Below are 12,677 nucleotides of genomic sequence, written 5' to 3' on the forward strand. Positions count from 1 at the left end.
TTACATATGACTCTAGACCGACGATTACGTTCGCCTTCATGCAAGAGCAGGGGGGACAGGGATGCTTTTTTTTTTCTTTTATTATTTATTTCGCTTTTTTATTTCATTTGTAAACTGTTCCTTCGATTTTTATTTTACAATTTTTATTGTTATCTCAGGGAATGTAAATATCCCCTATGATAGCAATAGTTAGTGACAGGTACTCTTTTAAAAAAAAAAATTGGGGTCTATTAGACCCTAGGGGCCAGATTCACGTAGATCAGCGGATCTATAGATCCGCTCGATCTACGTGATTTAAGATCCGCTTCCGCAAGTTTGAGAGGCAAGTGGCTAATTTAAAAACCACTTACCTCCAAACTTGCGGCGGCGGATCCTAAATACCCCGGCGGAATTCAAATTCCGCGGCTAGGGGGAGTGTACTATTTAAATCAGGCGCGTTCCCGCGCCGTTTTCAATGCGCATGCTCCGTCCGTGTTTGTGAATCGGCGTACGCAAACGACGTTAGAAAATTCAAATTCGACGCGGGAACGCCGGCTATACTTAACATTGGCTGCGCCTGATAAAAGCAGGGGTAAGTATACGACGGGAAAGCCGCTACGGAAACGTCGTAAGAAGACTGCGTCGGGTCCGCGTACGTTCGTGAATTTGCGTATCTCGCTGATTTACAAATTATTCAAGGTAAATCAGCGGGAACGCCCCCGGCGCCATTTTTAAATCGAAAATAAGATCCGACAGTGTAACACATTGTAACACTGTCGGATCTAAGCCCTATCTATGCGTAACTGATTCTATGAATCAGGCGCATAGATAGGACCAGTGTAAGTCAGATATACGATGGTGTATCTGTAGAATTTGTGAATCTGGCCCTAGATCTTTCCCTCTGCCCTCAAAGCATCTGACCACACCAAGATCGGTGTGATAAAATGCTTTCCCAATATCGCTGTTTATATCCGGGGGGGGCATTCCCTCCCACTGCTTGTAAAAGCAGTCTAGAGGCTAATTAGCCGCTAGGATTGCTTTTAAATGAAAGCCGACCGCTGGCTGAAAAGAATGATACCAAGATAATACCTAAACCCGCAGGCATCATTCTGGTATAACCATTCAAAGTCCAGCAACATACCAGTACATTGATGGTTCTTGTTGGACATGTATTGTAATGTTTTTTTTTCATGCAGCCTGTTGGCTGAACGAAAAAAAAGATTGATCGGTGGGTATGCCAACCATTAGAATACCTCCCTTCTTCCACCCACTTCTAATGATGGGCATACATGCAGCATTTATATATGCCGAAGCATGGGGGCATCCTCCCGCAAAAAAAGTTATGCCGCGTACACAAGGTCTGACTTTTCCACGGGCAAGCCTCCGTCGGAATGTCGACCGTATGTACGCTGCATTAGGAGCAAAATCGCTCCTCCGCCCCTAATGCCCCCCATGCTTCGGCATATATGCTCTTTTCTTTTTTTAACTGTGGTGGTGAAATCACCTCCTACAGCGCTGGAGTCGCGGCTTTATGTATTGTGAGAGCAAACGCTGTTGCTGTTAAGCTAAATAAATCTGCGCTGCAACTGAATGGCGTACCTGCTAAGCAAATGATGGTTAACATTAAAACAAAGTAACATTACAGTATAACAGTAAGATCATACCATACCTACAAAGCAAATACCAAAACAACCATAGTAAAAAATAAAACATTTTTTAACGCAAACTGTGCCTAAAATATATATATGCCGAAGCATGGGGGCATCCTCCCGCGAAAAAGTTATGCCACGTACACACGGTCGGACTTTTCCACGAGCAAGCCTCCATCTGAATTTCGACCACTGTGGTGGTGAAATCACCTCCTACAGCACTGGAGTCACGGCTTTATGTATCGTGGGAGAAAACACTGTTGCTGTCAAGATAAATAAATCTGCACAACAGCTGAATGGCGTACTTGAAAACAGTAAAGTAAATGACATACCTGAAAAGCAAGCATGATAAAACATAACAATAAAACATTGCAGAATAGAATACAGTAAAAAAGAGCAGAACAATAGAGAGGGAGAGAACAATAAAACAACAAATATTTTTTTTTTTTGTTTATATTTTGTGTTATTTTTTTTTAACACTTTTTTTGTAACTGTAACTGTTCAATTTTTCGGTTCCAGGTTTGGGTCTCTCAAAATGCGATGGCATCTTGGGAGACCCTATGTAAGTGTGTCCTAGCCTGTGAAATGCTGTACCCTACGCTAAAACTTCACTAGTGTGTGATAGCGTTCAATCATTTCCCAATGCAAAGACCAGGATTGTCAGGACAGAGTGGACAATAATAATGGGTGTCACGCCTATATCCGCGCTTTCTACATACACAACATTTTCTTTGGGGGGCTTTTTGGGTAGGGGTACTCTCGAGCACAAAAGGAAAATGCCTCTCATGCAGCCGGTCTACTGCATTTGGTTGGGAGGTGCAGAACCGCCTGGATACAGAAATTCTATGATGATCTCATCCTGGAATTGAAGGAAGGATCCAGTCCGTCCTGAAGCTCTGTATATCACATGAGCATTCAGCAAAGTCAATTGAAATAAGTATAGAGACACTTTTTTGTACCAGCGTCTCGCCTTACGGGCAATATGATACGGCGCCAACAACTGGTTGAGGTCCACCCCTCCCATATTTTGGTTATATTCGTGGACACAGAGGGGTTTCTCCACAACACCAGCTGCCATACAAATTTGGACTGTCTGCGTGTCGGGAGGTAATAACGAAAACATTCTTATTGTCCCTCCACTTCACAGCAAGCAAATTATTACACCTTGAGCAGGCTCTCTTCCCCAGCCTAAGACGGGAATCTACAAGCCTCTGGGGTAAGCCCCAGCGAATAGGTCGCACGGTGCCACATGTTCCAATCTGATGATCAAAAAAGGGACTAAAAAGTGTCACGCTCGTGTAATAATTGTCCACATACTGTGATATTGGGGGTTGTTAGCTCTCGTGGCAGATGCATTTTCTTGTAGTGAGTCCACACCAAACAGGCATATATTGTTAAGGGCCTGGTAGCCCACATTTATTTAATGAGGAAAAACAAAACAAAAGTCCACTCAGGAATCCCAAGGAAGGGGTTTAAATGACATTCAAAGATAAATGAAAATACCAGTCCACCTGGCTACTCTTCAACAGCACTGCTGCTATAGGTACTGGTACCTTAAACCACCAGATCTTCCAGTCTCACAGTCTTGGACGCACACAGCTTTGGGCTTCGTAAACGCACACAGCCTGAAGTCCCTTAATGCACACAGCTTTAGGCTCCTTGGGCGCACACAGCTTTGAAGCCATTCAACGCACACAGATTTGAACTTTTTGATGCACACAGCATCTATCTTCACACAGAGACACTCACTAGCAGCCGCTGCTCCAACTTCACCTTCCACTTCTGCTCTGACCAGCCCTTCATTATATGAGTTGTGTGCACCTGGACACACACCTTGCAGGCTGTCTTTAAGATCTGGACACAGGGTTGGAGATCCCGTCCCAACCATATCTCTGAAGGATCTCCAAGCCATAGAGCCCCAGCTTGGAGCAGTTTTCTCGGTCTTTAAATTTAAGCTCTGCAGCTCTGCAATCTGGCTATATGCAGACTCTGTGTCCATTTCAACACCATCTTCATAGGGACAGAGCCTCTCTCTGCCACAATACAAATGGTACCCCTTTCCGAATAAGGGTGACACCAAGTTCCACACTATCTTGCCAGCGCTATGTAATCTGGGCAGTCCTCCGGCTCTACCCGACTATCTTTTCCCTCATAAACCATAAAGCTCCATGTGTAGCCTGTATACCCTGTCACAGAGCTTATAGAGCTTGACCCGTATCTGGCACGCTTGTTGGGAAGGTACTGCTTGAAAAACAAGCAGACAGAAAATTTAATTAGGGACTCATCAACGCAGACAACTTGATGGGGAGTATACAAGGCTGCAAAATGTTCGTTGAAGTGGTTTATGAGGGGCCGCATTTTGTACAGCCGGTCGTACTCAGGGTCTCCACTTGGACGACAAAGTTCATTGTCGTTGAAGTGCATGAACCGCAAGATCGCCTCGTATTGTTTCCTGGCCATGGAAGCAGAGAACACAGGCATATGGTCATGTGGACGTGTGGACCAATACGTCCGCAACTTCGGAAATTGATGTATGCCCATGTTGAGGCAAAGGCCCAGAAAGGTCTTACTGTAAATTCGGAAACCGTAAGTGGTTTCCATTCTCTGGTAAGGACTGACTGGGGATTAGCGGTGATTAAATTACCAGCATATAAATTACTCTAGTCCACAATAGATTTATAGAGATCTTCTGTGAAAAACAGCAAATAAAAATCAAGTGGTGTAAAATCAGTTGTTTCCACCTGAATACCAGGTTGGCCAGTGAATGGGGGAAGTACGGGTTCTGCAGAAGTGGTGGGCACCCAATCAGGATTGGCTAATTCTGCAGGAAGGGCACGACGGGCCTGTCTTTGTCTTCTTCTTGGTAGCAGCGGGACACTATTTGTGCTTTCCACCTCGCCAGCTTGAACTGCACTTATGGGATTCACCACGTGATACTGCAGTGCTGAATGAACGACCAGGGTGTACTAGGCCGCTGGTGCTTGCCAGTTCACCAGGAGGAATAGCGGCGCTAGTACTGGCTCTCTGCTCCATACGAGGGTCCTGCGGTTCTTGCACCTCAACAACAGTAGAATGGGGTCGGGTACGCCTGCCCTTAGCAGGGACCACAACTTGGTCGACCTACATGTCCATCTGACATGGAGCCGCTGTCTTCTACAGGGATGTATTCTGAGCCAGAATCTGACAGATGCGTGACCTCCTCTTCACTATCTGTCAAGCTCAGAAAACTCATAGGCCTCTTTACTAGTGTACATTCGCTTTGCCATTTTGGGCTCTAAATTTAGTGGTACACTAGTAAGGATTCACAGGTAAAAAAGCACCTGACCTGTCAGCAAATGTAGAAAACGCTACAAAAAAAAAACCTGTTATCGATCTCAGGGATCAGGCCTGTCTCTGCGAAAGATGCAGTTATGAGTGTTGTGTTTTGTAAGTGACAATGATCGATCGATACTGCACTTGGGTGGGCTGGGCTGAGCGGAGGGGCAAAACGCAGGTGCTAGAGGGTATCTGGGCTGATCCCGCTACCAATGCGTTTTTGGGAACCCTAAACTGCTGGGTATGCTAGTATAGATCTGATCAGATCAGATATTGATTTGTTCAGATACTATACCACTAAGGGAGGTGTATGCTTTGCGCGTGGGTGTAAGCGTTACTGGCACTAACCTGACGTTGCCTGGGGCGACGCAGACCCTGACTGGCGCTAAAATGTAATTGATATCACCCGGGCGATCAGGGGGTTAAACCTTTATTGGGTTATACACGGCGGGTGCCCTGATGCTATAAAAAGTAAACTAACCAACCAGTGTCACCCGTAACACTTATACAGTGATCACTGGTGAAAGGGTTAACCAGGGGGCAATCAAGGGGTTAAAACCTTTATTAGGTAATATATGGGGGAACCCGACGCTATATAAAAACCTGACATGGAACCTAAATAACTAACTGGCTAACCAGTGTCACAAGTGGCACTTATACAGTGATCGCTGGTGAAAGGGTTAACTCTAGGGGCAATCAGGGGGTTAAAACCTTTATTAGATAATATATGGGAGGTACCTGACGCTATAAAAACTTGGCGGCGAACCTAAAAAAATAACTGGCTACCTAGCGGCACCAGCGACACTAATACAGCGATCAGAAAAACGATCGCTTAGTGACACTGGTGATAGGGGGTGAAAGGGTTAACTGGGGGGGTGATCACGGGGTTAAACCTTTATTAGGTGGGGTAGGGGGCTACCCTGGACCTTAAGGGGCATAAGGCTAACTGCCCTATCACTTTTTACAGTCACAAATGACACTAAATGCAGTGATCAGTAAATAAATGATCACTGCAATCAGTGACACTGTGACTGGGGGTGCAGGGGGGTGATCGGGGGTGGATTGTGTGCCTTTGTGTGCTGGTGTCACTGTAGTGCTTGTGCAACTTACTTGTGATGTCTTCTGTCCTCGAGCTCCGGTCAAAAAGACCGCCTCGAGGAGCGCGACATCACTTCCTCCTGCCTGTGTTACAGTTCGCAGGCAGGGGAAGCATTTCATTCGCCAGGAGCGATTGTGAGGGGGTGGCCAGAAACCAATGGCCGCCCCCTCATCCCGGATCGCACCTGAAGCAAAATGGACCGCCACAGGCATGGGGGGGGGGGGGGGTTCCGATATACGTCCAGGTGCCCACCCGTGCCATTCTGTCGACATACATTTCATACCCCCTAGGTATGAAATTTAAAGGAATATTTCAATTTAATTGTTTCACTTTAAGCATTATTAAAATCACTGCTCCCAAAAAAACAGCCGTTTTAAAAACTTTTTTTTTTGCATTGATACATGTCCCCTGGGGCAGGACCAGGTCCCCAAACACTTTTTATGACAATAACTTGCATATAAGCCTTTAAAATTAGCACTTTAGATTTCTCCTATAGACCTTTGCCGCGAACACCCCAAATTGTTTGCTGTTGGGCGAACAGGCAATGTTAGAGTCGAACATGAGTTTGACTCGAACTCAAAGCTCATCCAGAATCATTAATAAAACCTTATCTGGAATACGCAGTTCAGTTTTGGGCACCAGTTCACAAAAAGAATATTGGGCAACTGGAGAAAGTGCAGAGAAGAGCAACCAAATCGATAAGAGGAGCTTAGTTAATAGGAAAGATTAGATGAACTGAATTTATTCTCTCTTGAGAAGAGAAGATTAAGGGATGTATATGATCAACGTGTATAAATAAATAAGTGGTCCATAAAGTGAACTCGGTGCAGAGTTATTTAAAAAGTGGAGATCCACCCTAAAATATATATATATATATATATATATATATATATATATATATATATATATATATATATATATATATATATATATATATATATATATATATATATATATATATATATATAAAAGACAAAAAGGCTCCCATATATTTGAAAATAAAATAAATAAAAAATTATACTTACCAGCCATTTCCTATCCCGTTGTGATCTTCTGTCTTCTCCTCCTCGTGTTGTCTTCTGGAGAATTGGGTGTGCTGTCTTCTGGGACCTGTGTGTGTCCCAGAAGACAGTCGACCATTCACAAAGCGATGCACGACTCGCGCATGCGCAGTAGGAAACGGGCAGTTTAATCTCTAAATACAGAAAGGCTTTTTCACAGTAAGAGCTGTGAAAATGTGGAATAGACTCCATCAAGAGCTGGAGAAACAATATCAAGCAAGTGGACATTGATGGTCAGACTTTAAGGCCAAGGAAGTATGGTTTAGTAAAAAAATATAATTTAATAGCATATAAATAAATTAGACAGGATATACATAAAAAAAATAAATTCAAGAAAAATTATCACAAATTCATCAACAACAGATGACCACTGTACATTCCTCCGAAGTCGCCAACGCACGTTTCGCCGTGGGGCTTCTTCAGGGCGAGGATGAGGAATATAGAGTTAGCAGAGAGATAGAAACTTATATGGCTGGTGGTCCCTCGATGGGTGCGTCCACGGGGCATATAAGAAATATACCAGGTCGGAAGGTGAGCTTTAGGCATAAGCTTCCATATATCGAAAATCTTAGGTGAGTCGAAAGAATCAAGACTACAAGTCCAAGAGGTGGGAGATATATACCACAGGAAAGGTTGATACTCAGACTATTTTTATGAAGTCCTGAGCACACTGGGACAGCAGATGGCAGTATAACAGCAATGTGGGGGGGCTTACATAAAGAAACCCTTTCTGTAGCAGCCTTTATATGGGGCTTTTGTACAGGCCCTATAACTGATTGCAGCAATGCGTCTGTGTCCCAGGGTGTACACCCTGGGACACAGACGCATTGCTGCAATCAGTTATAGGGCCTGTACAAAAGCCCCATATAAAGGCTGCTACAGAAAGGGTTTCTTTATGTAAGCCCCCCCACATTGCTGTTATACTGCCATCTGCTGTCCCAGTGTGCTCAGGACTTCATAAAAATAGTCTGAGTATCAACCTTTCCTGTGGTATATATCTCCCACCTCTTGGACTTGTAGTCTTGATTCTTTCGACTCACCTAAGATTTTCGATATATGGAAGCTTATGCCTAAAGCTCACCTTCCGACCTGGTATATTTCTTATATGCCCCGTGGACGCACCCATCGAGGGACCACCAGCCATATAAGTTTCTATCTCTCTGCTAACTCTATATTCCTCATCCTCGCCCTGAAGAAGCCCCACGGCGAAACGTGCGTTGGCGACTTCGGAGGAATGTACAGTGGTCATCTGTTGTTGATGAATTTGTGATAATTTTTCTTGAATTTATTTTTTTTATGTATATCCTGTCTAATTTATTTATATGCTATTAAATTATATTTTTTTACTAAACCATACTTCCTTGGCCTTAAAGTCTGACCATCAATGTCCACTTGCTTGATATTGTTTCTCCCCTAATATTATTACAGATGTGGCCCATGTGAGTGCTATCCTTGTGTTTCCACTTTAATTTTCTTCTTCCTCCCCCTACGCTTCTCTTTTTCCCTCCTTCTTTCCCCTTCTTTTCTTCTTTCCTATTTCTCTTTTCTCCTCTCTCTCTTCTTTCTCTCCTCTCTACTCTTTCCCTAGGTTCTTTAACCAACCCCTCCCTTCTTTGAATCATTATCCATCAAGAGCTGGTTCTAGCTAGCTCAGTAGATCATTTTTAAAAAGCCTGGATATTTTCCTAAATGCACATAATATAACTAGTTACTACTATTTATAGGTAAATAAATCCATGGAATATCTGATTGCCTGTTGGCATACATCACGGGACATAGAGCCTTAATTACTTAATGGGTTATGTAGTCACCACAGGTGATTGGACACTGGCAAACCCAATTAGAATTGAGTTCCTTCCCTATATAACCCCTCCCAAATGGAGACTACCTCAGTTTTTCGCCAGTGTCTAAGGTGGTTGATCACGTTGAACATGTGCTAAGAAGAAAAAGCTCTTTTGATGGTCTTCTGCGGAAGGCCTAGGAGCTATAACCGGATCCATACCTCGGGCCGATATCAAAAGCTTAAGATGGGTGGTATCCGGGCCTCGTATGAAGAAGAAAGGTTTGCCTGTAATGTCTCTCCCTGCGGGGGTCTGGGCTCTGGGATGCAGGCTTTGGTGTACTAATTCAACTGTGGCACGGAAAGTCACTGGAAGAGTCTTCTACAGGTCCAGGTATGAGGTTCCTCTAAGTAGGAACCCATGGAAATCTGAAGGTTGGCACATTACCCGCCGTGATGGGTGAAGGCTGGATCTACTATTTTTAGGACCTTTCCTGCGGCAGGGATAAAAGTAAGAGAGGATAATTAAAAAAAAATGTTTATCGTCTGTGAGTAGGATGTCTTACCTGGTTTTCACCACTAGGGAGTGAGTTACATACCTGGTAAATTCTTACAAAGCCATCCAGGACACGCTCAGTGAAGTCGGTCAATTTAAACACCACTCACCTCCTCCGCTGCAGGCTCTGCCACAAAACACATACAGGGGTCCCCACAATGAAGCCCCCCAGTTGTTTGCTCTCCATCTTTTGCCATAGGGCGCCGCCATAATGGTCGGTGCACATGTGCACTTTAACTGTCTATAGGCAGCTGGAGAGGGGGAGGGCCATGGTTGCTTGTGCCCGTGCACGGCGCACCTGTGGGCAGGCGCCAAGAGGCTTGTTTAAAAGGCCCAGCCCGCCAGAGCCTTCTGTAAAGCGGCATTAACACAGAGCTGTGGGCTGAAAGCATCCCTGTGGATTGAACCAGGCAAACCTAAGACTCCTACTCAGCATCAGGTTGTGCAGTGAGCTAATATTTGTGTATTGTAAGACTATAGCATAACAGTGATTGCATTTTTGTGATAGTACCTTTGCTTTGCAGTAAGGACTATGTCCCCCAGAAGAGGTACAAGGGCTAGTAAAAGAGGCACTAGGAAATCCCTGCTTATGTCAGTCTGGTAGCAGCCTCAAAGGATGATCATGTGCCCCTGTCTGGTTTTGCAGCTTCTCCTATGGCAGCACCTGTATAGGTCACTGACGACGCTTTAAAAGTTGCTTTGGATGGCTTGGAAGGAAGGATTGCTACTATAATCGCAACCTCCTTAAAAGGTGGCAGAAAACGGGGTAGATCCCTTTCATCTGCTCTGGCTCTCTCATCAGGTGAGCATTCTGAGGGTGAAAAATCCCTTTCTGGAGATGAGGATCAGGTGCAGTCTGAGGACTCAGAGGATGAGAAGATTCCTTCTACCTCTCAGTCGTTAAGATGCAGGTGCAATATTATGCAGAGATGGTGCGTGTCACTTACAAATTGCCTCCTGTTGAAGCTTCTACATCTTCTGTTTCCTCTTTGGGATCTCGGAAATCCACACAGGCTGCATGCTCTTTTCCAGTTCATCCCTTGATCCAGAGAAACTGTTTTCTCCTCCTGAGCATTTTTCCCTTCTTTATCCTATGGAGGAAGGTTTCACTAAGAAATGGGGGGTACCTGCTATAGATGCAGCTATTTATTGTGCAAACAAAAGCCTGACCTGTCCTATAGACAATGCTCAGGGCTTTAAGGATCCAACGGATAAAAAGCTGGAATCTTTATTGAGAGCCTCCTCCTCTATGGCCGGTGCTGTAGTACAACCTGCAGTTGCAGCGATTGGCATATGTCAGTTCCTTAAGAATCAGATGAAGCAGATAGTTAACCTCCTCCCTACAGAGGAGATTGAGGTTCATGAGGACCTTCCTAAGGCCCTATGTTTTACGATTGATGCGATTATGGACTCTGTTCAGCAAGCTTCCCGCTTGAATCTCCTGCTGGTTCACATGTGCAGGTCCCTTTGGTTGAAACATTGGGAAGCCAAGGTTTCTTGCAAAAGATACTTGACAGCATTCCCCTTTGGTGGAGGACGCCTGTTTGGGGATGATTTGGATAAAAACATCCAAAAGATTACCGGAGGCAAGTCTACTATTTTGCCTGTTAAAAAGAAGAGTAAACGTCCTTCATTTTAACGTTCTCTTTCCCCAGCCCTTAAATCCTCATTCTCCAGGCAGTGGCGACGGCTTCCCCAGTCTAAAGCCCTGTACACACGGGCAAGAATCTTGTCAGGAAAAAAACGTTGTTTTCCCTGACGAGATTCTTGGCAAGAATTTCTTGCCGCCCGAGTGTACAGACTCTCGTTTCAAAATAACTGTGGTTTTCTTGAAAGGAAAGAATGCGGTGACGTCATTGCGTATAAAGAGCATGCGCTCGTCACATTCGATGCCGTTGCCACCATCTTGCTGCACCCTACCCATGCCTAGGAAGTTACAGCGCATTCGTCAAAGTCATTTCGAGCATGCGCTGGTTTCCACGGCGACCAGGTAAGTATACACACTCTCGGGTTTCTTGGCAAGAAAACTGCCGAGAATCTCACGACGAGAAAATAGAGAACATGTTCTCTATTTTTCTCGTCTAGATTCTGGGCAGTTTTCTTGTCGAGAAAACTGAAAGCCTCGTACACACGCTCGGTTTACTCAGCAAGAAAGCTCTGCCAGCAGTTTACTTGCTGGTTCTTGTTGAGAAAACCGAGCGTGTGTATAAGGCTTTACACTAGGGGAAGGGCCCAGAGCCAAGCCCAAGGGCAGAAAAGGACTTGGGGTACAAAATCTTCCAAGCAGAACCCCAAAACTTCCCTATGAAGGGACGCCCACGCTCAGCCGAGTGGCGGGAAGGCTGCTGCAATTTGCAAACGCCTGGCGGGAAGAAGTTCAGGACAAGTGGGTTATCTCCACGTGTCCTCAGGCTACAAGCTGGAATTTCCACCACCCCGTTTTCTGAGTTCAAGAATTGCAAAAGATCCAGAAAAAAGAAGGCCTTTGATTTTGGCTTTGGAACACCTGTTGTCCCAATGGGTAATCATACAGTTAGCCCCAGAAAATCAGGGATCAGGGAATGACTTTGCTTCCTTAGTAGTTTAAAGCAACCCCAGACTGGAAACAGCACTAGTAAAAGCAATGGGCCGTTCCTTGTGTCTCAAGTGGTGTGCACTGCATAGACAAGAGCTGAAACAGTCTAACTTGGGAGTAATCGCAATACACTGACTCCTTAGGGGTAAGATGATAACAATTTGAGTGGTTAAATCAGATACAGAATCTGGTAGAGAGGGTATAGGAGTGCACTTGTGGTTTTAGCGATCTGAGTCAAAAAATAAAAGGCTGAAATGGGTCCTAAAGTCTTGTATGAAAGTGGTAAACACCTCAGATGAAAGGACCGAGATCCCAGTCACACCTGATGGAGCAAAGACTCCAAGAACAGGATAGACTGTAAGATCAGAGGACAACATGACTCCAGTTTGCAGACATCAGCACCATTAGTGAGTATTTCTTAACTTTAAGATCCCTTTAATTATATTTTATTTTATATTTTATTCTACGAAGCAACTCTATGCATCATTTCACATTACTGATTCACATTTACATTTAGCCTCCATTCACATTAGCGCATCTCCAAAGTTGCATGATTTCCAGTGCAAGTTTGGGTTGTGACTTCGATGTGACTTTACACTCAATGGATCTAAGTCGCATAAAAAGTCACACCAAAGTGCAGGCACTTTTTCAAAGTTGCACTAA

The 12,677-nt window shown here is 44.5% G+C and overlaps 1 protein-coding gene across 5 annotated transcripts in view; it reads right to left on the reverse strand.

The window, feature by feature from the left end:
- TEX14 (testis expressed 14, intercellular bridge forming factor) overlaps positions 1-12,677 on the reverse strand; it is a 639,745-nt gene that overhangs the window by 212,329 nt on the left and 414,739 nt on the right. The window lies entirely within an intron of this gene.

The sequence above is a fragment of the Rana temporaria genome, chromosome 2, assembly GCF_905171775.1.
Source record: "Rana temporaria chromosome 2, aRanTem1.1, whole genome shotgun sequence".
NCBI lineage: Eukaryota > Metazoa > Chordata > Amphibia > Anura > Ranidae > Rana > Rana temporaria.